At 46.6% G+C, this 25,829-nt stretch overlaps 1 protein-coding gene across 1 annotated transcript in view; it reads left to right on the top strand.

Moving 5' to 3' along the window:
* The first annotated feature begins 2,105 nt into the window (after window positions 1-2,105).
* Window positions 2,106-25,829, top strand: part of LOC135907181 (uncharacterized) — a 66,781-nt gene continuing 43,057 nt past the window's right edge. Inside the window, exons 1-3 of the mRNA XM_070525210.1 lie at window positions 2,106-2,126; window positions 9,637-9,660; window positions 19,054-19,160. The gene's annotated coding sequence lies outside the window, so the exon portion shown is untranslated. The remainder of the gene's footprint in view (window positions 2,127-9,636; window positions 9,661-19,053; window positions 19,161-25,829) is intronic.

Here is a 25,829-nt window from a genome sequence, read left to right as displayed (position 1 = left end):
TTTCTTGGATGGTCTTTCGCCTTGCAGGATTCCACAGAAATAGTTTGCAAGAAATATAGGCTTGGAAGAAATGCTAAACGCGGAGGAAATTTATGGAAGTTGTTCATTGAGATGTACACATGAACCAGCTAGCAGATTGCAATATACATGTTTTCGACTAGCTGAGATTTTTAATGCTTTAATTGTCATTTCTTTACCGTCAGTTTATGTATGTGCTCTGCTGTGCAACATGACCGCGCCACTCCAAAAGATGAGCTAACGATGCACGACGATGAGAGACATGCCTGGTTTTCATTTGCTGGTATATTTCAATGCTTCGTATTTGGAAACTTTCACGTTTTCAGATGAACCCGAGATACCGGAGCCACTTGGTAAGAACATGTCATGAGCTTGCTAAATTGTAAACTTAAGACCGATGCTGACGTTAAAGAGATTAGTATTGAAGCAATGCAGCGAGACAATGCAGTAGCATAGAAAAGACGTGCTGGCTGCCGTGCTTCTCCTCTAGCGCACGCACTGCGCCATCTAGGGGCACCGCCGCAAATTCCCGCGTGTCACGCGTTCAATACGGCAGAACTTATTAAGCATTGCATTTGTCTCTGTACAGCGACACGAAAAGTTGCGTTTACCCGGTTACACAAGTTGTCATCATAGAGGTTCATTGAAGAGCTGCACGGATCCATCGTTTCATCATCATCGCATCATCAGCATCATCGTTTGTTCCAACGCAAGGGGACACAGACACAGACTAGAAGCAGACAGGACGTCCGCTGACTCTTAACTACATTTTTCTGAAACGAAAAACATATACATACATGTACATATATATATATATATATATATATATATATATATATATATATATATATATATATATATATATATGCTTCGTTTCGTTTCGTATATATTCCGTTTTCGTTTCAAAAAAATTTTCGGTACAAAAAGACTCTACTTCAGATTAACACACGTGCTGCGAAGATACTCACATTCACATTATAACAGAGACCAAATTCATGACTAACGCAAGTCTCTCCTAAACATGTAATGTGGAATGCCTCGATTATTTCCCGTGTGGTTTGGTATTTGTTGTGTTGAAAGAATTTTTGTGCCTTCAAACGAAAGTTTACAACCGCAATTGAAACAATGTGACTCTAGATGAGAAGCATTAGTCCTGGTAAGTGAATGTTTGTGTTCTTTTAGTGTAATATTTAAAAAAAAACATTAGAATTTTTAAGAAGAACATCACATGTAGCGAAAAATTTGCCCTGGAATGGCGATCGGCCATAATTTCAAAGCCTTTCCAGTTGGTCCCTCGACCATATGAGCTAACCAAAAGGCTAGCCGATATCACAACTAGACGCAGCGAATTATCACTTCGAAGACCAGACTCCAAAACTGGCAATTTAGTTCTGCGGAATGCCGTAAGCTTAAGAAAATTGTGGCTTTTTTGGATGATCTTTCGCCTTTTCAGGATTCCACAGAACTGTGTAACTATGTGTAACTAAGTTTACGTCATTCATTACATTACATTTGTCAATTGTGTGTATTGACAGATTTTTTGTTTTGCACGATAGGCTTGTATACATTCAATTTGTTTTCATTTATCTTATTTTTCGATGATATCTTTTCGCGATTGTGCGTGTTTCTTTTGTTAGCTTGCTCTTCTTTAATACACCTCTACATTCTTATAATTAACTGAGGGACCAGTTGAAGTCTTTGACTTTGGGACCCTCTTCTGTATATTGTCTCTTACCAATTCATTGTACTTAAAGAATAATAAACTGAACTGAACTGAACTAGTTTGCCGGAAATATAGGTTTGGAGGAAATGCTAAAAGCGGAGCAAATCTTTGGAAGTTGTTCGTTGAAATATACATGAACCAGCTAGCAGATTGCAATATACATGTTTTCGACCAGCTGAGATTGCTACTGCTATAATGGTCATTTCTTTACCGACAATTAATGTATGTGTTGTCCTGTGCAAGAAGGCCGCGTTAATTCAAAAGATGAGCTAACGATGCACGACGATGAGAGACATGCCTGGTTTTCATTTGCTGGTATATTTCAATGCTTCGTATTTGGAAACTTCCACGTTTTCAGATGAACCCGAGATACCGGAGCCACTTGGTAAGAACATGTCATGAGCTTGCTAAATTGTAAACTTAAGACCGATGCTGACGTTAAAGAGATTAGTATTGAAGCAATGCAGCGAGACAATGCAGTAGCATAGAAAAGACGTGCTGGCTGCCGTGCTTCTCCTCTAGCGCACGCACTGCGCCATCTAGGGGCACCGCCGCAAATTCCCGCGTGTCACGCGTTCAATACGGCAGAACTTATTAAGCATTGCATTTGTCTCTGTACAGCGACACGAAAAGTTGCGTTTACCCGGTTACACAAGTTGTCATCATAGAGGTTCATTGAAGAGCTGCACGGATCCATCGTTTCATCATCATCGCATCATCAGCATCATCGTTTGTTCCAACGCAAGGGGACACAGACACAGACTAGAAGCAGACAGGACGTCCGCTGACTCTTAACTACATTTTTCTGAAACGAAAAACATATACATACATGTACATATATATATATATATATATATATATATATATATATATATATATATATATATATATATATATATATGCATGCTTCGTTTCGTTTCGTATATATTCCGTTTTCGTTTCAAAAAAATTTTCGGTACAAAAAGACTCTACTTCAGATTAACACACGTGCTGCGAAGATACTCACATTCACATTATAACAGAGACCAAATTCATGACTAACGCAAGTCTCTCCTAAACATGTAATGTGGAATGCCTCGATTATTTCCCGTGTGGTTTGGTATTTGTTGTGTTGAAAGAATTTTTGTGCCTTCAAACGAAAGTTTACAACCGCAATTGAAACAATGTGACTCTAGATGAGAAGCATTAGTCCTGGTAAGTGAATGTTTGTGTTCTTTTAGTGTCATATTTAAAAAAAAACATTAGAATTTTTAAGAAGAACATCACATGTAGCGAAAAATTTGCCCTGGAATGGCGATCGGCCATAATTTCAAAGCCTTTCCAGTTGGTCCCTCGACCATATGAGCTAACCAAAAGGCTAGCCGATATCACAACTAGACGCAGCGAATTATCACTTCGAAGACCAGACTCCAAAACTGGCAATTTAGTTCTGCGGAATGCCGTAAGCTTAAGAAAATTGTGGCTTTTTTGGATGATCTTTCGCCTTTTCAGGATTCCACAGAACTGTGTAACTATGTGTAACTAAGTTTACGTCATTCATTACATTACATTTGTCAATTGTGTGTATTGACAGATTTTTTGTTTTGCACGATAGGCTTGTATACATTCAATTTGTTTTCATTTATCTTATTTTTCGATGATATCTTTTCGCGATTGTGCGTGTTTCTTTTGTTAGCTTGCTCTTCTTTAATACACCTCTACATTCTTATAATTAACTGAGGGACCAGTTGAAGTCTTTGACTTTGGGACCCTCTTCTGTATATTGTCTCTTACCAATTCATTGTACTTAAAGAATAATAAACTGAACTGAACTGAACTAGTTTGCCGGAAATATAGGTTTGGAGGAAATGCTAAAAGCGGAGCAAATCTTTGGAAGTTGTTCGTTGAAATATACATGAACCAGCTAGCAGATTGCAATATACATGTTTTCGACCAGCTGAGATTGCTACTGCTATAATGGTCATTTCTTTACCGACAATTAATGTATGTGTTGTCCTGTGCAAGAAGGCCGCGTTAATTCAAAAGATGAGCTAACGATGCACGACGATGAGAGACATGCCTGGTTTTCATTTGCTGGTATATTTCAATGCTTCGTATTTGGAAACTTCCACGTTTTCAGATGAACCCGAGATACCGGAGCAACTTGGTAAGAACATGTCATGAGCTTGCTAAATTGTAAACTTAAGACCGATGCTGACGTTAAAGAGATTAGTATTGAAGCAATGCAGCGAGACAATGCAGTATCATAGAAAAGACGTGCTGGCTGTCGTGCTTCTCTTCTAGCGCACGCACTGCGCCATCTAGGGGCACCGCCGCAAATTCCCCGCGTGTCACGCGTTCAATACGGCATAATTTATTAAGCATTGCATTTGTCTCTGTACAGCGACACGAACAGTTGCGTTTACCCGGTTACACAAGCTGTCATCATAGAGGTTCATTGAAGAGCTGCACGGATCCCGTGCCATATATCCAGCTTCGCATATCCAGTGCTCATATCCAGTGAACCTAGTTGGTACGATGGCTAGTTTTGAATCCAGTTTCGTGAGCACATCAGCTCGATGAGCAAGTCATTAGGCTAGCTCATTAGACTATCCAGTGGCTCAGCTTTATGGGAAAAGGGATATAGATAAATAGATAGATAGATAGATAGATAGATAGATAGTAAATAGATAGATACGTAGATAGATAGATAGATAGATAGATAGATAGATAGATAGATTGATAGATAGATAGATAGATAGATAGATAGATAGATAGATAGATAGATAGATAGATAGATAGATAGATAGATAGATAGATAGATAGATAGATAGATAGATAGACAGGGAGACAGACCCGAAAAGTTCATTAGGTACTCAAAAAAGCTAAAGACAGAAAAAAACATGAGAATTTTTAAGAAAAGCTTGACATGTAGCGAAAAATTTGCAGTGGAATGGCGATCCGCCATGAGATCAAGGCCTTCCCAGTGGGGTCCCTCAATTATAAGAGCTAATCAAAAACCTAGCAGATCTCACAACTCGGCTCAACGAATGATCACTTCGAAGACCAGACTCCAAGAATGGCAATTCAGTTCTGCGAAATGCCGTAAGCTTAATGCGGGAGACACATGGTGCGATTTTCCGTGCGATCTGTCGTACGGCGCATCGTGTGCGACTTGCCGCATGCGGCGATTCGGGACACATGGTACGAATGAGCGAGCGGCGTATAGCTCCGCCCAGAACCGGCGCCCCTGCGTGGAAGTTCGGAATGCTGCATAACTTCGGACAGAAAGTGAAAGCAAACGTATTTGCACCGCTCTCTTGTTTGAAACAAACGATGACAATATAAACACGCCTATGGAAGCACTGTAGACGTGTTTCCGCAAGGCCGCGTTAGCAGTAACGGCTTCGTTGACAGCCGCCGGTGGCTATAGGAGCCGGCAGGCATAGCTCGCTCGGCCATCGAATCCGACACCGGTGGCGCTTGTGACACGATCGCTTGCAGCTCGTATAACGAAGCGCCACAACATGTACACAGTTATCTCACGCTTAAATTGTAGCACATTTTATTTCATTGGCGCCGACGGAAGCGAACGAGCATGCCAGGCGAGATTGCGATCGCTGGGAGACGGTGTAGGCCTAGCTCGCCGGCCGTCTATCCGAGGCCGAGGGCCCATACCGATGCGTCCGCAGCTCGTAATAAAGCGCCTAAATTCATCAGCACAATCAACGTCTGATCATTTATGTTTCTCCTAAGTGAAAATACGGTTATTTTCCTCGGTGCCGTTAGTAGCGATGAGGAAACACGCCAGTCAGGCGAGCCGCTTCGTATAGACGATTGCTGGCGCGTCTGCGCTGACCGCGTCCGATTAGAAATCACGACAACGATTTACTATATCGCACAACGTTTTATAACATGCACTCTTTCGAGGCTGCTTAATTCGATAAGTTACTTCGTGTCAGAAACAAATTGCTGCTTATTTATGTACCGCCGTCAGCGGCGAAAGAGGCCTTCGTTTCGACCAGGGAGAAAAAAAAAAACAGACATGATCGGAGCGACGAGGCGCTCGCTCGCCGGCTCCGCCCCGTCGGGTCTATGACGTGGGCGTGACGTTCGCGCTACCGGCGCTGTCATTGGCTGCGGTCGCCGACCGATGCGGTAGTCGCACGAGAATATTCAGCAAGTTGGTCGCATGCGCGGCGTGCGATTCGGCGCCGCGTGCGGCGGATTTGGTTGAGAACCTGTTGAGTGCGGCTGCCGATGCGAATAGTCGTACGACCGATCGCACCCAAAATCGCACCATGTGTCTCCCGCATAAGACAATTGTGCGTTTCTTGGATGGTCTTTCGCCTTGCAGGATTCCACAGAAATAGTTTGCAAGAAATATAGGCTTGGGAGAAATGTTAAACGCTGAGGAAATTTATGGAAGTTGTTAATTGAGATGTACACATGAACCAGCTAGCAGATTGCAATATACATGTTTTCGACTAGTTGAGATTGGTAATGCTTTAATGGTAATTTCATTACCGTCAGTTTATATATGTGTTCTGCTGTACAAGATGACCGCGCCACTTCAAAAGATGAGCTAACGATTCACGACCATGAGTTACATGCCTGGTTTTCATTTGCTGGTATATTTCAATGCTTCGTATTTGGAAACTTCCACGTTTTCAGATGAACCCGAGATACCGGAGCAACTTGGTAAGAACATGTCATGAGCTTGCTAAATTGTAAACTTAAGACCGATGCTGACGTTAAAGAGATTAGTATTGAAGCAATGCAGCGAGACAATGCAGTAGCATAGAAAAGACGTGCTGGCTGCCGTGCTTCTCCTCTAGCGCACGCACTGCGCCATCTAGGGGCACCGCCGCAAATTCCCGCGTGTCACGCGTTCAATACAGCAGAATTTATTAAGCATTGCATTTGTCTCTGTACAGCGACACGAACAGTTGCGTTTACCCGGTTACACAAGCTGTCATCATAGAGGTTCATTGAAGAGCTGCACGGATCCCGTGCCATATATCGAGCTTCGCATATCCAGTGCTCATATCCAGGGAACCTAGTTGGTACGATGGCTAGTTTGGAATGCAGTTTCGTGAGCACATGAGCCCGATGAGCAAGTCATTAGACAAGCTCATTAGACTATCCAGTGACTCAGCTTTATGGGAAAAAGGATATAGATAGATAGATAGATAGATAGATAGATAGATAGATAGATAGATAGATAGATAGATAGATAGATAGATAGATAGATAGATAGTAAATAGATAGATGGATAGATAGATACGTAGATGTATAGATAGATAGATAGATAGATAGATATATAGATAGATAGATAGATAGATAGATAGATAGATAGATAGATAGATAGATAGATAGATAGATAGATAGATAGATAGATGGATAGACAGATAGATAGATAGATAGATAGATAGATAGATAGATAGATAGATAGATAGATAGATAGATAGATAGATAGATAGATAGATAGACAGACCCCGGAAGCAGTTAATTACCGTAAAAACTAATCGCATAACAAACCCAAGAAAATTCTGAAAAACGCTTCACATTCAATAAAGATCCCCCCTGGAAAGGCGATATTACGCGAGATCAAAGCCAGGGTTTTCGCTATAACATCTCAGCTAGCCATAAGGTTAGCAGGTCTCATAACTAGGCGGAATAAATTGAACAGTTCGGACACCGACTCCCTATACGACAAATGAATACGACAATGAATCTTCCTTCAATTCGCTGGCTTCCGCAGAGGTAATAGCCCCAAATGTTGGTTTGATAAAGACGCTAAATGTGGAGGATGACATTTTCAACCTTTTCGTGGAAGTAAATGTGACATAGCAACTGTTTCTTTTGCACTTTTCAACTCGTTGCTATTGATGCCGCTTTGTTGGCTGATTGTCTTGCCGACAACTCATATGGAGCATCAGCTGATTTATGAGATGAGCTGACTAATCACGATGTTTGCTTAAAATTTTGGGCTACGCTTGCTGTAAATTTGACCACTTGAGAATTCGAATATGTCACGTTTCTAGGCGCACTCCCGGGGGGTCAACCACCTGGTAAGAACATGTTTCGGGCTTTAATTATATATATATATATATATAGCCTTAGCCTTAGCTAATTCTAACGCTATTGAAGCTACGTGACACCTATTGATTGAGGGAAGCTCTACACGAGAATGAAGTCTCACATTAATTTTACCTTAACCGCAGCATGTAAATTATTTGTGGATTTTTGAAATTTCCCTACTCTAAATATTCATGCTCGTTATATATATTAAAAAATTGACTCCCAATTCCGGCCTAACGAATGTGAATATCTAGAGAACCATTTGAAAACCACAACTACAACTGCTGAGAGGGGTATGCAATGCTTTATGGCTTTAGCGTAAAGGTAGTAATGATATTTTAGAGTAATGATATTGATGGGAGTAATTATAAATTTGACAGCACGCCGCCGTTCATAGAGGTGCTGCAAAAACAAGGTAGTCAGTTCATAGGCTGCTTATTTTACGTACGAAAGGTTAGGGACTTTACTCCCCACGTCACAAGCGGCCGTTGCCATGGCCGCTTGCGCAACATCAAGCTTTACCGGGGAACCCATGCAAGGAGTGCTTCGCATTACATGTAAGCACAGGAGCGCCTTATCATCAATCACGTGGTTGAGATGGTTGCTTTGAGCTTGTTCTTTATTGAAAGGCGTGGAGCTCTGCATGCTGTATGCATGATTTCAAATAATGTGTGCATTGTTCACTTCAATTTGCTTAGTGCTTGTGGTCTACGCTTAACGAGAGTATAAGCGGTTACAGATGCGAGTATCAGCCATTGATGCGGACAGTCTTCCGGTGACTTTACACCACGAAGATATCTAGAGATCCTAGCCATAGACAGTACCGCTGTTAAAAGAAGTAGCACTATATTCAGGTAATGGCGAGTTGCTAAAATATTTCTCAGTTATGTTCATCGAACAATTGTTTCATCGTTCACCTGAAGTGCTCTCATATCCTTACCCAGTCCGGCTTATCCAAGTCAAGCTATCTTCCTGCAGGAAGCGCACACACTGTCGAATTTGCGGCAGTTGTACAGATAACATTATTTGCGTCTATTGAAATGTCTGCCGGATGCGCTGTACATAAGGCCAAAAGAAAAACAATCGAAAATCCCGTGTTCGCAAATTGCGTTACGTCGGCATTCACTCACAGAAGTCTCATTATCAGACGTTCTCGCCACACACTTATACAATGGGCCGTGGCCTAAAGTGATCAAAGGCGCGCATCAAGGCGCATTGTCAGAGACGGTAAAAGCGAACAAAAAGTACAACGCTATTTGATTCAGAGAAGTTTTGTACCGCGTTAAAGTTCAATTGTAAGCAGGATGCTTTTCTATGACTGCTAGGTTCCACTTGCCATGGCAGAAAGTACTTTGCATGCGTCAGACGTTGTGAAACAGTTACCTGCCACGAAGGCCTCATGTCAAGGCATTCGTTTCTTCGGGATTCTTAGTGGCGTACTCAGGTAACGGTGGAATTATTTGTTTCAGCTGTGGCGAGGTTCGAAGCAATTTTGAATTCTCTCGGTTTTCGTGCACCTTACCCACTTGAATGTGCACGTTGTAGACAAGAATGTTGAAACAATATTACGGACATTTTAATCCGCTTATTGGCCATGCCTCTCAACATTGCGTGGCTGTGAAGAGGTCAAATATCAACCTTCTATGAAGAACAAAAAAGGGCATATGTTAATTCTGATAAATAATTTAGGCATGCTATACTTTACCAGCCATATGCTTCCGATAAATTACGCTAATTTATTTTCAAAAAATAAAATGTGGCACTGACGTGACGTGATGCAGGAAGACAAATTGCGTGATTGTGATGCTATCTTTGTCCACCTTTGTTTGCAGTAACCTTCGCCGAAAACCGTCCCGGTAGGTCTCGGTGAATTTCCCATGCAAATTAACTGCTTCACTGTGTTTATGTTACATAGAGGAATGTCGTTAGAAAGGGCTAATCTCTAGCAAGCAATATTGTAAGCATCATGGGTTCTCCGATTTTACTTTTCATAATTCTACGGAAGTCACAAAATTGGGCCATGCAAATGCACCGAACATATGTTTTTTTGTCCCGGCGCACATGAGTGGCAGCGTTGTGTTTGTGATTTTTGTTATCACATTCGTTAGCGGTACACTTTGCGAGCAATGCACTTGATTTGTAGTCGGGATTACGAGGGTACGATTTCTCGCATCGCAATGTACCTAGCCCATCTATTTATAATACTAATAGCTAAGGGTCGCATTGTTTGCTATAAGGTCACAATTCCTTGCGCGTAGGAAGATCCTAAGATAACACATGATATTGAACTTGAAACGCCTTCTACACGCTCAAATAAAAAAAGTTGTAAATTAACCGCGATGTCTCAGCCATGTATCGTGCGAAAGAACAAGCCGGAGAATGCGCAAGGTATGCGCAAGATGTCAGCGCGGTAAAAAAAAATGACTTTCATTTCTAAATATTTTGTAAAAGGATATCTTATATCAAAAGATGAGGTCTTGCGGCTGTTGTCGGCTCTGACGAGCCGGCCTGTCCTTTATTGGTGCAGGGTTTGAAGACTCATAGTCGCATCTGCAACTAATGGTTGCGATGTGCTTGTTTGTTTTTGCCTTCTTCCAAATACTTTTTGTAACTTGTAGTTAGTCTTAAATGTGAACAAGAACCTAATGTTAATACTTAAACTAATTTTTCGCGCCTTCAGGCAATATGGTGCGTCATGTTGGCTTATTTACCCTCTTGGGCTCGAAATTGACTTCTTTTTGTATGGAATAAGACATGCAGCGCCGAATGTGTGTGCTTAAATTCGAATGTTATTCATTTTGCACCTTGCAGTTGGCGAGTAAGTCAAACCACCGGAACTAAGTGTTCCCTCTGCTTCTACTTATATACTTTGTGAATGCTGTCCCACGTCGAGAGTATGTCAATATCTTGCCCATCAAATTGATCAACAAAAATATTTACATATGGAGCTTACCATATGAAAGAAACGCTGCATACGCCTAACAAGTGTACTTACACTTGTTGCGTCATTAGACGTTGCCTGTGGTGTAGCTCAAACGGGGCACATGAAGCGAAACAAGGTACGCAGACAAGGCATCGAAAATGGGTGCCCGAATCTTTGTCTTCCCTGTTGTCTTGCGTAGGTTGTTTGCGCTAGACATCAGGGGCGCTATAACGTAAAACTATTCCAAGCTCCACGATTGGTCAGAAACTTTTTTCGACCACCCCCACTTCACCTGTCTGTCACGCGACGTCACAAAAACCGCGATACCTCCCCATCTGATATGATGTGTACACATATTTTCGCCATTAGCCACCGGCTATTGGTCAAAAGTTTTCGGGCTGCAGCCACTTCACCTGCCAGTCACGCGACGTCACAAAACCGCGAAAACCCACAGCGTCATACTGAGGCGTACGCATTAAAGATGCATTTATGTGCGGAACAAAACTGAATTTTCTCCTGAATAGCCGCAGGCTGCCCCGTTCCAAAAGGAATATAAGATGCCTGCCGCCGATCGCTTAGACACTGGCGACTCGCACCTGCCGGAGAGCATGGTTGTACTTGCATATAATAAAGCGTCTTGCGTGGCTGTGTAATGTTTTCGAGAACTTTCGGCACGTTTACCAACTCATTCTGCCAATTCTTCTTTACCGAGTTTCCCTTTTAGCGTCATTCGTAAGCTTCCGTTGAATGCCACCGTGATTTTCGACCAGCCACCGCAAGCTAAGTAAGGGAAAGCCGACCAATCGCATACGCCGGCACCACCCTCTTCATGCAGTTATCGATTATAAGTACACTGCCTCTGCCCCATCGAATCCCTCTCCACTTAAGCATTCTCCTCGCCTCTTGTTAGCGAATTAGATACGACAAGCCGCTCAGTGTAGGCAATGTTATTCATTTTTCAAGCAAACAAATGTGACCTCCTATGAACGAGGAGAGCGTTTTATTGGTGTGTTCAGACAACCATGCGGGTGACCGCCCGGTACTTGCGTCGCTGGTTACGCAAATTTGACGTCAGGAGATTGGAATAGAAACATATTGGAAGAGTTATACGATATAGGGTCCCAGGTAATGTAATACCAACTGGGCCCATCAGGTTATTGGGTTATTGACCACGCTTTTTTTTATTTGCTACGTTTGTCTACTGTTACTTTGACCTATGTTCTCAGAGAGGTTGGTATATTCCGGATAGCGACTGGTCAAAGGGTATCATGGTAGAACAGTCAGAGCTACATTTTGTTGAGGACGTAGCGAAAGGCATTTTAACACAACTTATGCGATCTCACTGCAAAGACTTAGCTTTATCGTCTTCATATTTCACATACAGGGCCCAGCTGTCTCCTTTTTTAAATAAGCGCTTTCATTACGCGCTTTCATTACATTCGTCCCACTTAACCTCCTTGATAGCAGATCAGCGTCCTCATCCGCATTTAGGATCACAATCGTTGCTTGGACATATCCAGAGGACATTCACCTTGTTGAATGTCCATCAACAGTTCTCTGAAGAGACGCCGTGCATCTGGTACACGCTGGGGTTACACTTCCCATTCTGTAACACAATGTAAACGGAACAGGATAGCGAGGGAAGGATGCAAGTGGCGATGTACAAGTGAGAGTACACTCTCTATCGAATGCATCCATATTTTTCTCCATACAGCGAAATTGGCAAGCAGAAGGCAAACAACAAATCGATTCTTATGAAGTTATTTATCAACATCTTATGATGTGATAATTGTAGTCAATAAACTACCTCACTGTGGGGCCTCAGGCGCGCCCTTTCTGAGGTCTAACAAAAAAAAAAAGTTTTGGCACATCTATCTTGTCATTGGTGGTGACGTTAAGAACACAGTAGCAATACTGTGAAAGACAAAACTAACTTTTATTGGGCGAACCTGTGCCCACAAAACAGGCTACACTTAAAGCACAACGATAGCGGCGAACACAGTCGGCGATCGTCGAAAATTTGATCAGTGGGTCAAGCGCTTCGGCTTTTATACAGCAGTCATCGAATGTTCCAGACTAATCGTTGGGACCCGCATGCCTTCTACAAAGTTCTACACCATTCGCGTCAAGCGATGAAATCAGATAACAAAAGGTTCGGCGAAATCAGACAGCGGATAGAAGCATCGATAATTTTCTAGAAACTTCGGATACATGCAGGCGCGTCCCGCGCTGTGCGATAACATTTGTTAGGTGGCAAAACGTGTCGCCCGATAAAGATAAGTGCACGTGTTAATACCCCCCTCTTAAAGAAGCATCGACCCGATGCTGCCAACATACGAAAGTAGTAAATAAGCACTCGTAGCAAAGAAAACAAGAAAATAAGGAAGTTCATCAGCGTCCATAAAAGGGTTTAGGGCGCACCACGTGGACCACTTCAGATCGGGCGTGGCGCCGCTGTGAATGCAAAATGCCGTCTGGCACGACCTCATAGTCCAGTGCGCCAATACGTCGGATGACCTTGTAGGGTCCGAAATAGCGTCGCAGTACTTTCTCACTGAGTCCTCGTCGGCGTATCGGGGTCGATACCTAAACATGGTCACCGGGCTGGTACTCGACGAAGCGTCGTCGGGGGTTGTATTGTCGGCTGTCGGTCCTCTGCTGGTTCTTGATCCGCAGGCGGGCGAGCTGTCGGGCTTCTTCGGCGCGCTGGAGATAGGTAGCGACGTCAAAGTTCTCCTCGTCAGTGACATGCGGCAGCATGGCGTCGAGCGTCGTCGTCGGGTTCCTGCCGTAGACCAGCTTGAACGGCGTGATCTGTGTTGTTTCTTGCACCGCCGTGTTGTAAGCGAATGTTATGTGTGGCAGAACGGCATCCCAGGTCTTGTAATCGACGTCGACGTACATCGCTAGCATGTCGGCGAGTGTCTTATTCAGCCGCTCCGTAAGACTATTCTATTCGTCTGCGGGTGGTAGGCCGTGGTCCTCCTGTGCCTTGTGTGACTGTAGTTCAGAATGGCTTGAGTGAGCTCCGCTGTAAAGGCCGTTCCTCTGTCGGTGATGAGGACTTCTGGGGCGCCATGTCGCAGCAGGATGTTTTCTACAGAGAATTTCGCCAGTTCGGCTGCACTACCTTTCGGCAGTGCTTTAGCTTAAGGGAGCGGGTGAGGTAGTCCGTCGCCACGATGATCCACTTATTAGCGGCTGTTGATGTCGGAAAGGGTCCCAGAAAATCCATCCCGATCGGCTGGAATGGTCGGCAAGGAGGCTCAATTGACTGTAGTAATCCGGCTGGCCTTGTCGGCGGTGTCTTGCGTCGCTGACAGTCTCGGCATGTTCTGACATAACGGGCGACGTCGGCGGTCAGGTGCGGCCAATAATACTTTTCTTGTATCCTTGATAGTGTCCGAGAAAATCCGAGGTGTCCAGTGGTCGGATCGTCATGTAGGGCGTGCAATACTTCTGGACGAAGTCCTGACGGGACAACAAGAAGGTAGTTGCCGCGAACTGGTGAGAAGTTCTTCTTCATGAGTAGATTGTTTTGAAGCGTGAAGGAAGATAATCCGCGCCAAAATGCCCTGGGGACAACGTCGGTGTGCCCTTCCGAATATTCGACGAGGCCTTTTAGCTCCGGGTCTGCCCGTTGCTGTTCAGGGAAGTCTTCTGCGCTTATCATTCCAAGGAAGGCGTCGTCATTCTCGTCGTCTTGCGCCGGCGGGTCAATGGGGGCGCGTGATAGGCAATCGGCATCAGTGTTTTCGTCCAGACTTGCAGGTTACAGTGATGTATTCTTGTAGTCTGAGGCTCCATCGCGCCAGTCGTCCTGAAGGATCCTTTATATTCACTAGCCAACACAACGCGTGATGGTCACTGACGACTTTGAATGGCCTGCCATAAAGATAAGGGCGAAATTTAGCTGTAGCCACAACGATGGCGAGGCATTCCTTTTCGGTAGTAGAATAGTTGCCTGCTACTTTTGACAGCGACCAGCTAGCGTAAGCTATCACCTGTTCGACTTCGTTTCTCCTCTGGACTAGAACGGCATCGAGGCCTAGGCTACTGGCATCAGTATGGATTTCTGTATCGGCGTACTCGTCGAAGTGCGCAACTACCGGCGGCGACTGCATGCGTCGTTTGAGTTCTTCAAAATGCGGCGGCCTGCCGCGTTTCCCACTTAAACTCAAAATCACATTTAGTTAGACACGTCAACGGCTCGGTGATGCGTGAAAAGTCCTTGACAGAGCGCCTTTAGTAGGCACACATGCCAAGAAATCTACGCACTGCCTTCTTGTTGATGGGTTGCGGGAACTGTGCGATTGCAGCAGTCTTTTGCGGGGCTAGACGGACACCAGATTTGCTGATTACGTGGCCTAGGAACACATGCTCATCGTAAGCGAAGCGGCATTTTTCCGGCTTCTGAGTAAGCCCTGACGACTTGATGGCTTCTAGTACTGTCGCAAGCCGCTTCAGGTGATCGTCGAAATTTCCGCCGAAGACGACGACGTCATCCAAGTAAACGAGACTGATCTGCCACTTCAATCCTGCTAATACCATGTCCATGACGCGCTCGAACGTTGCAGACGCCGAGCGCAGTCCGAATGGCATAACCTTGAACTCGTAGAGGCCGTCTGGCGTGAAGAAGGCGGTCTTTTTGCGATCTCTCTCGTCGACCTCTATTTGCCAGTAGCCAGACTTGAGGTCCATCGATGAGAAGTATTTAGCACTGCAGAGCCGATCCAATGCGTCGTCTATCCGCAGGAGGGGGTATACGCCTTTCTTCGTGATTTTGTTCACTCGACGATAATCGACGCAGAAGCGTAGAGTTCCGTCCCTTTTCTTCACTAAAACAACTGGAGACGCCCACGGACTTTTAGACGGCTGGATGATGTCGTCACGCAGCATTTCGTCCACTTGGTGTCTCATAGCTTCGCGTTCTCGCGTCCAAACTCCATAAGCACTCTGGCGGAGTGGTCGAGCGCACTTTTCGGTTATTATGCGATGCTTTGCGACTGGTGTTTGTCGAATCCTCGATGACGCCGAAAAGCAGTCTTTGTATCGTCGAAGCAGACTTCTGAGCTGTTGGTGCTTAATCACGGTGAGACTTGGATTTATGTCGAAGTCCGGCTCGGGAACTACGGTCGTTGGGGTAAATGCGACAGAATCCGAGAGGACAAACACATCGCTGGTTTCCTGAATTTCCTCGATCTATGCGATCGTCGTGCCCTTGTTGATATGCTTGAACTCCTGGCTGCAGTTTTTCAGCAACACCTTCGTGTTTCCTCCGTTCAGTCGAGCGATCCCTCTTGCGACGCAACTTTCACGGTGGAGCAGTAGACGTCTGTCGCCTTCGATGAGGCCTTCTACGTCAGCGGGTGTTTCGGTGCCGACCGAAATGACAATGCTGGAGCGAGGCGGGATGCTCACTTGATCTTCGAGCACACTCAAGGCGTGGCAACAACGAGGACTCTCCGGCGGTACCACTTGATCTTCCGACAGCGTTATTGATTTCGACTTCAGGTCGATGATTGCGCCGTGTTGGTTCAGGAAGTCCATGCCGAGAATAACGTCTCGTGAACACTGTCGGAGGATAACGAAGGTGGCAGGGTAAGTCCGGTCATGAGCGGCGATTCTTGCCGTGCAGATTCCAGTCCTCGTAATGCGGTATTCTCCAGCGGTTCGAATTTGAGGGCCTTCCCGTGCAGTTTTAACTTTCTTCAAATGGGCAGCGATATGTCCACTCATTACGGAGTAATCAGCCCTTGTGTCCACTAAGGCGGTAACTGCGTGGCCGTCGAGAAGCACGACGAGGTCGATGGTTCTTTGTCTGGCGTTGCAGTTACGTCTTGGCATTGGATCACGGCGGCATCGTGTTGAACTAAAGCTGGAATGTCGCGTCGTTATAAGTCGTCTTTCGTCGGTGTAGTGTTGGCTTCCTGACTTCGTCGGGACGGCGGCGTGTCGTTATTTTGTTGTCGAGATGGTCTCTTCGTCGTCTTCGTCGGCGGCGGAGGATCATTGTCAGTTCGACGAACAGCAACCGCACCTCCATCGGTTGCTGCTTTTAGTTTTCCGGATATGGGCTCGCAGAGCGCCCCGTGCTGGGCCGGTGTATGGTCGGCGCTGCGGTGACAGGTAGCGGCCTGGTGACGGCGAACGGGATGGTCGTCGAGGGTTCCACTGAGTGGCGGCGAGGTAGTCGGCGATATCGCGAGGTCGTTCGCCAATTTGTGGTCGCGGCGCGTTAACGGGGAACCCTCGGAGTCCCATATCCCGGTATGGGCATCGGCGGTATGGGCATGTGCCCGGCTTCTCCGCAGTGATAGCAAAGCAGACGGTGGTCGGGGGCGCGCCAAACGTCAGTCTTCCTTGGAACGCCACGTGAGGGGATGGCTTGGCGTGCTGGCGGCGGGGGTGGGGGTGGACGACGGATCTGTGTCGTCACTGGGCCCTGGCGTGGACGCAGAGGGGGTACGTGACGGCGGGCTACAACGGCGTATGTGATCGCTCGCGGCTGTTGTTGTGCTATTCAGGGGCTACTCCGAGTTGTTGTTGGACCTCCTCACGTACGGCGTTGGCAATCGACGTCACGTGAGGCTGTGATGATGGGAACAGCTTTTGCAGCTCCTCCCGCACGACCGCTCGGATGGTCTCGCGCAGGTCGTCGGTGGCCAGTGACTGAACTCCGGCGTAGTTTATCGAGTTAGAGCGGCGGTTGATTTGCCGGTTTCGCAATTCCAGTGTCTTCTCGATGCTTGTGGCCTCGCGAAGAAACGCCTCGACGCTCTGCGGTGGGCTCCGTACCATTCCGGCGAAAAGTTCCTCCTTTACACCACGCATAAGTTAGCGGACTTTCTTCTCTTCGGACATTTCCGGGTCGACGTGGCGGGATAGGCGGCTCATTTCTTCTGTAAAAACCGCGGTGGTCTGATTTGGTAGTTGCACCCAGGTTTCTAATAGCGCTTGGGCTCGTTCTCGGCGTACGACGCTTGCGAATGTCTCCAGGAAGACGCTTCGGAAAAGCTCCCAGGTAGTTAAGGTGGTTTCTAGGTTCTCGAACCACGTCCTGGCAGCGTCTTCCAATGCGAAGAAGACATGTCGCAGTTTGTCGTCGCTGTTCCAGTTGTTAAATGCAGCGACCCTCTCGTATGTCTCAAGCCAGCTTTCTGGGTCCTCGAACGTTGAACCAAGGAACGTCGGAGGCTCCCTGGGCTGCTGCAGCACGATGGGGGATGCTGCGGCTGCCATTGGGGTGGACTTGGTGGCGATCTTCCTGGTCGGCTGAGGCAAAAGTCCGTGCTCCGGGGGCAGTTGTTGAAGACGGCGGCTTGCTCGATGGTCCGGGACTACCTTGGTGTTGTCTTTGCGTTCCGGGCTTGGATCAGGGCTTGTCGGGGGCGTCCGATACATGAAAGAAAAACACCTCCACCAGATGTCACGTGGTGGTGACGTTAAGAACACAGTAGCAATACTGTGAACGACAAAACTAACTTTTATTGGGCGAACCTGTGCCCACAAAACAGGCTACACTTATAGCACAACGACAGCGGCGAACATTGTCAGCGATCGTCGATAATCTGGCCAGCGGGTCAAGCGCGTCGGCTTTTATACAGCAGTCATCGAATGTTCCAGACTAATCGTTGGGACCCGCATGCTTTCTACAAAGTTCTACACCATTTGCGTCAAGCGATGAAATCAGGTAACACAAGGTTCGGCGAGAGTAGACAGCGGATAGAAGCATCGATAACTTTCCAGAAACTTCGGATACATGCAAGTGCGTCCCGCGCTGTGCGATAACATTTGTTAGGCGGCAAAATGTGTCGCCCGAGAAAGACAAGTACAGGTGTCAATATGTCAAATTTATCGAGCTCAGACTTGGCGTCAAATATTGAAGCGAATGTTTTATGGCGCGCGACGGGGCCTTGAGGCTGCCTAACGTAGCCATAACATCGCTTTACTATTATCCGGAGTGCTTAGGATGACATTTGACAACTTCCACGTTTCCTAAAGCTACGTATATTTTTATGCGATTATATCTTCGCAGCTCTGGATAACTACAAAATTAAAATGTAATTGTACTCTTCCTGTATACCATTTCATAAAACGCTGGATTGTGTAGCGCAGAAGTTAAAGGTATCTTTTCATTTTTCTCGTAGTCAAGTTTTGTAAATAATTATCGGAATGCCTTTTGCATAAAACCCTTGCAAAACTTAATACGCTACGCCATGGCTAATACTTCCTTACAGCTTTATGGACTTGCATGTTAACCTGAGTTATTCGCACTAATAACTTTTCGTGACCTAACAGTACACTTCTCCAATAATCCTTGCAGCCATGACTCCAGCGGTCATCAACGTGTCTACGCAATCATCGCTTGTTTGATATTCGTCGGAGTCGTCTGTTTGGTAACCTTCACGGTGCTTGGAACATTAACAAAATGTAAGTGAAACGATGGTATATCGTTTTACAATTTCACGAATAAACGGGTCGCATATAGCCTTCTTGTGTACTGCCTCTCGAGTAAATGAAGCTTCACCGCATGCGTTGCAGCTGCGCAGGTACTCCCTAGAAGAATTGTACGTAACGAGTTACGTATAATCACCTATTTGTAATCAATTAGGCTTATGTGTACTTAGTATTTGATCAATTACTTATTTCCTCTGGAACGCTCATTCTAATTCAATTACTCTTTGCGCAAGCAATTGTATTTCATTGGTCACTTTAGACCCAACACAAGCACTAGCAGGCGACGCAGTCTTAAGCCCTCGAAGTTGGCAGGAATTAGAGTGGAATGCCCGCACTCAGGCTAGGCAGCCGCCTCGTCGTAGCTAATCGCGATCAGTAGTTGTTTTCTTCGCCAATCTCCACTAGGTATGTTCCTGCGCTGCTATGGCTCCATACTGAAGGCCACTTCGGATGTTGAGGCCACACAATCAACTGCTAGCAAGTTTTGCAGCTGTTTCATTTATTCTACGGGGAGTGTCTTCTCCTAATCCCATTACCATTGAGGCACTGCCCTTCGGAGAGGAACAAGACGTGAGCATCGTGGCATAGAATAATCGTATTGTGTGCAAGATGTTCGCAGTTACAACACCACCCTTCCATCCTGTGTGCACATCGAGCGATATTTTTTTTTAGCATCGCAACTTCTTTCCTCATAGAAGCAATATAAATAGCTACAAAAAGGGTTGGAGATGCCTGAAGAAAACATTGAAAAGGTAATAGTAGCGAACATACACAACGTACGCGTGAAGGGTTATGCACTAAACGCCTAAAATAAATACATGCTCTTTTTCTAAATTTTCATGCACTTCCTGATTTTGACATGCTCTTTTTCTGATTCACGTGATACTGGGGAACCGCGGACTAGGTTTGGCCATCTTGCGTTCGTTTATTAAATTGTGTAAAAATACTGTTACGCTCCAATCTTGTGACTATTGCATGGACTGCGATGGGAATCGTTAATGGCAACAGTCATATTGCCTGCGTAAACTATACACGTTTTGTACACCGCACCCGCATTTCGGTGGGGCCTAAATGCGAAAACAGCCGTGTATTTAGATTTATGGGCACAATAAAGAACCCCAGGTGGCCCAATTTCCGGAGTCCCCCACTACGACGTGGCTCATAATCAGAAAGTGGTTTTGTCACCTAAAACCCCACAATTTATTTATTTAATTTTAACACCGCACCACGTGTAAAACACGTACTTTCAGAATATAATACCTGCAAATACCGACAATAAGCATACGTGAAAAAAACTTAGGCAAGATAACGTATACAGGAAAATAATTGTAAAGGTCAATAGAAGTGTAGAAATATTAAGCTAAGATGAGATGAAATGGGCAAAATAGCTTGCACAAGCTTGTAGAGACGGAAGCCATAATAACCTTAGTCTAATTTTTGCAGTTTAAAAAGTAACGACAGATTCTTTCCTCTGTTTTAACGGAAACGTCGGTTTCTTAACACGGTTGTTAGATTAAGATCTACCGTTGATTGCGATAATTCCTAATGCAAATATTGAGCGCAGCTTTATACGTCTTTTCCTTTCACAATGCACTGGTTGGCGTGGCCACCCTGTCTCTTGCGGCGCGCGGCAAGCTGAGGAAAGTGTGGCACGACTGCCTAGCTCATCGGGAGATCGCCAGAGGTATCGCGTGGGCACCAAGTCACTGCAGCTGCCGCAGACAGACCTCCGCTCATGCAGCTCTTGTATCGTTGGCGTCATCGGCGAGCAGACGAGGAGCTCTACTCTGGCGCCATCTCGTAGACGTCGTCGCCGCAGAGCCCATCTTGCGTGGCACTAAGCCTTTCTTATCGCGCTTTCGCCACATCCTCCTCCACCGCTTTCCTCCTAATGGTGCCGCTTCACCCTTTTCCTCCGCTTTTCTTCTCGCGCTCTCTTCACTGTCATCGTGTTTCATCCCCCGCTCCTCTCCGCGTTCGATCTGATCATACACTCTGCTCGTTCGCTCGGTTACGCCTGCGCTCGTCGGAACCTCAAAGCTCTGCTATAAAAACATTTGCCGCATAAATTCTAATTCGCTGGTAGCATAGCGAGGCCTTCGAACTCCGCAACCTCAACACCGCGAGGTAACATACGAGCGCTTATGGGCCACTTGGATGTCACGTTATCAATGTATGAGGTTCAGACTGTGGATAAATTATTACTCCACATTCGCCACCTTCGCCATGAGCAGCGCTGGTTCACACTTTTGAATGTAACCGCGTAAGCATATTCAACTACCGAAGAAAGCAGGCGGGTGGATGGCACCACGCTAGCTCAATTGCGCGCGTGATTCAGAAGATGTCACTTCGGCTCCCAACGACAACATGTTCTTTTGTTCGCCTTCTATCAGTAGAACTTAACAATTTTCCCTAAGCATCTCTTGCTACATTGTGTGTCTTCTTTTGTGTGTGCATGGCGTTGAAGAGCGAGATGGCAGGTCCTCGGATCCCCTTATTTTTGTGTGGCAGAACGGGAGACTACTTTTTAGCACGCCATAGTTCAAAATTCAACTAGCACACTCATCGCGATGACGATGATGTTGACGATAGGTAATGACATCTGCTTTGAGTTCGCATTGAGACAGCCACTCAGCCTCTATTAGCCATGCGTGCGGTGACAAATCGTAATGTAGCACCTTGACGGTACGTGGCTTTAGCACATTACGTTATCTGCTAATTCATGCAAGCCTTTATTTAATACATGCGAATCTTGTGCCATGGTGTCTTCTCTCGTGTTATGGTCCGATGGCTGTCATACGCAACGAACCCTACAAATATCGGTGGGTGTCTTGACAATAGGCAGATGCCAGTAGCGCACATCCTTGTCCACAGTGTTCGTTAGTGGCAGTTTCTTAATTTGCGTTAATGTCCCATAAATAAAATTCAAGGCCATCTAGATCAACCGTCAGTCCTTCTTCCACTCTCCTTTCAGCATTTCTCCGCTCGCTCTATGAGTGACTTTTTTTCGCTATTACGAATGAAACCTCAATAAGACCGCCTGTTCTGGTACGCTTTTTTGGTGTTTATTTACGAAACCTAGCTCACGAATTTTTCGCGAAGTACGCTTCTTAAACTTCCTAGTAAATGTAGAGTGGTAATTTTTCGTAGATTACTGCGTATGTTTAATAGGCGCTAAAATTAAGAGCTAGCTTGAAATAAGAGACAACACAGATTTCTCTGTTCGTACACATGTAAAACGAGGAAATACCTTTCTTTGAGCACCAGTGGATCTATTGTGAAGAAATGTGTAACGTTCGAGAGAAAAGGTTAAATTAGACTGAATGGATAACGCAGATATTTATTATAATCCTAAAATTGTCTAAAATATTTAGCTACGTTTCAAACAAATAGATGTGCGGCGTTTACACATCCCCAACTTGGTACAAAAACGAGAAATCGTAGTTCTCTAAATTGCATATTTTAGGGGCAAATCTGATTTATGAATTGAGAGCATGTGAGAAAATTTTGAACGTTTGTCAAGATTTTACAAAAGCCTAACTGAACAATAAGTCGTATATTTAAGAGCGGCGCACCTATGAATTTTCTCTGATTTAAATAATCATAAGGCGCGCATTATCAAACTGAAATATATTTTTTATACTTCTGACTGGCATAGTATTAAACCTGGTAGTAGAGGTAATATATGTTTTCCAAAGTAATAATTTCTTTGGAAATCTTACGGCATCGATAACATATGTGCTTCGTACAGCCTGTACATTTAGATTTTGTCGTTTAAGGGCAACAAACCCTGAAAAATGGTGCAGTAGCTGCTTAGAAAAAAGTATAAGTTGTTTTCTACCTAATCAAATAGGAGATCCCAAACTAAAGCTGCGCCTTAGTCAACGACGTATGGCCACGTGTCCTCACGCACGTTACACTCAGGTGATCTAAGACAGCGGAATCACATTCACCGGTACCCTTGCTGATCACCCTTCACTTCACACTCACTTCTACTTAAACTTGCACGTACACTCAAGCTCGCGGGCAATCACTTGAGGTTGCCATATTAGCAACGAATCATTTAAAGCCATGGTGCGTGCACTGTCCTAGCACACATGGTCTTTGCGCCACAGGAACCCATCAGTAAGCCATTCGAGTTCACATTCGCGGGAGTTGTACTGATCGGCTATTACTCTGGCTGATACTTACACATTGTGGGGTCTGATGTGCGATTCTCACACCGTACTCTTGGGACAAAGGAACGACAACACAGTAGTGCAAACAATCACAAGGGCATTTATTGCACCTTTCATACAACAATGCCTGCTAGCCGAGTTGCTATCCACAAAACATGCCGATGGGCGCGCGACAAATCTAGAAGTCCGACTCACCGCGTCCTCGCGAGCGAATATGTTCGCTCCATGCTGGATCCCAACGCCTGGTCGTTCCCATGTATAGTCACGCGAATCGTGGCGCGTTCGAAGGCGGCCACGCGAGGCGGTCTCGCAGAAGCATGGGTGGCGCGCACGCGGGAGACGTCCCCGCCGTGCGTCGACCCGCCGGGAAAGAGCCGCTCTGCACGTGCGGCACGGCCGTCCCGCTGGCTGTCTCGAACCCAAGAGAGCAAGCGCCTTCCTTTCGGCGCCGGAGTAACCTCGCGGCGTTAGCAGCGCAACACTCGCGCCATCTCTCAGACTGCGCCTGTACCATTCCGACCACCGCATATGCGGCGAAGCCGCACTACAGGAGACGCGCTATGCGGGAAAAACATCAAGGGAGGCGCGAGGGTCGCGCATCCCCACATCCCCCCAACCTTAAATCACTACATATTCCGGCGAAACATGTCACTCGGTCTCACATCAACGCGCGCTTCGCGACAAGGTAGTACATGTAACAGTGGCAGCGCCGAAGAAATGTCCACACGCTGTCCATAGCATGCGAGCCGACATTGTCCCTGGGTGCACCGCTGGCGTCCGCCGGTCACAGCAGCAGCTTTGCAGCCTCGACGGCACGATCCCAAGCCAGGACTCCGGAGACGACGACGCAGTAGTCGGTACGAGCAAGCGTCGCTCGCGCCGACGCGCCCTGCTGGCAAGAGCCGCCGTAGCTGTCGGTGACCGCCGGCTCTTTTGTCCGCCGCCGAGGGTTGTGAGCTGGATACAGGAGGCCGCCGAAGTCGCCGCGCCGAACTGGCCACAGCATCACCATCGCCCGGGGTGGCTCGATCGTAGTCCGGGGCAGCAGCGCAGACGATGTGCAGGTGACGGCAAACCAGGGGTGACTCCAATCACACTGCGTAAACTCAACACACTCGGCAAACACTAAAGTAGTGCAAGGGAGAGGAATTCTGCATGCGCATCGCCCACGTGGTACGATGTTCAACTCGGCTAGCAAAAGATCGGGCAGCTACTCAGATGCTAAGTTCACGTGAACGAAGCTCGCTTTCTTGAGTCGAACGAGTAATTTCAATTCGTGCGAGGCTAACTAGAATGAGGTAAGCAAAGTGCAACACCTCATCGCCACCGTCCACCAGGTTGTGTCCCTCCACGTGCGACAGGCAGCTTCGTAAAGCCTTAGGCCTAAAGCGTCGCTACCCTGACAACAACCAGCATCCGAAAAAAACACCCAAGATGGGCGCAAAACCGGCAGCCGCGATGAGACGTCAGCTCTGTGAGGTGGTCCTATTCCGCTCGGTGCACACAGCATCCGAGTTGACGGCGCCCACCGTCCCAGACGCTGTCGGAGCGCCCGGTGCCAGGCCGCAATACCAGTCAGCCCGTAGTGGCACCCGTGGCCCGCGGCCACCCGGCTCCCAGAGCCGCGACTTCATCCGAGTCAAAGAGATAGAAGAAGCTATTTACATAGGAAATTCGGACCACCCACGAGGCTTCCGTACTCACTCGCTTCAGGCTTGCCACTGCTCCGCGGGCGCTCAGCCTCGCTCTCCCAGGATGCAGACCACGTGGCTCTCGTACCAACGAATGCCATTAAAAAAACACTTGCGAAAAGGCTTAGTATGTTGACATGTTCGAACACACTACAGCCACCGCCGCCTCGCTCAAGAAAGCACGCCGCTGACGCTAGCGATCAAAATCCACGCTAGGCCTACGCTTCGGTTCAAACAAAGGTCTCGAATGAAGTAACACTTAAAATTATCGTCCGATGCCCCAAGAGTCCCACGTTGGGCAGCCAGATGTGGGGTCTGATGTGGGATTCTCACACCGTACTCTTGGGACAAAGGAACGACAACGCAGTAGTGCAAACAATCACAAGGGCATTTATTGCACCTTTCATACATCAATGCCTGCTAGCCGAGTTGCTATCCACAAAACATGCCGATGGGCGCGCGACAAATCTAGAAGTCCGACTCACCGCGTCCTCGCGAGCGAATATGTTCGCTCCATGCTGGATCCCAACGCCTGGTCGTTCGCGTGTATAGTCACGCGAATCGTGGCGCGTTCGAAGGCGGCCACGCGAGGCGGTCTCGCAGAAGCATGGGTGGCGCGCACGCGGGAGACGTCCCCGCCGTGCGTCGACCCGCCGGGAAAGAGCCGCGCTGCACGTGCGGCACGGCCGTCCCGCTGGCTGTCTCGAACCCAAGAGAGCAAGCGCCTTCGTTTCGGCGCCGAAGTAACCTCGCGGCGTTAGCAGCGCAACACT

Source organism: Dermacentor albipictus, chromosome 9 (assembly GCF_038994185.2).
Source record: "Dermacentor albipictus isolate Rhodes 1998 colony chromosome 9, USDA_Dalb.pri_finalv2, whole genome shotgun sequence".
NCBI classification, from domain to species: domain Eukaryota; kingdom Metazoa; phylum Arthropoda; class Arachnida; order Ixodida; family Ixodidae; genus Dermacentor; species Dermacentor albipictus.
The sequence above is the reverse complement of the archived record's forward strand: the minus strand, read 5'-3'. Positions and strand labels throughout refer to the sequence as shown.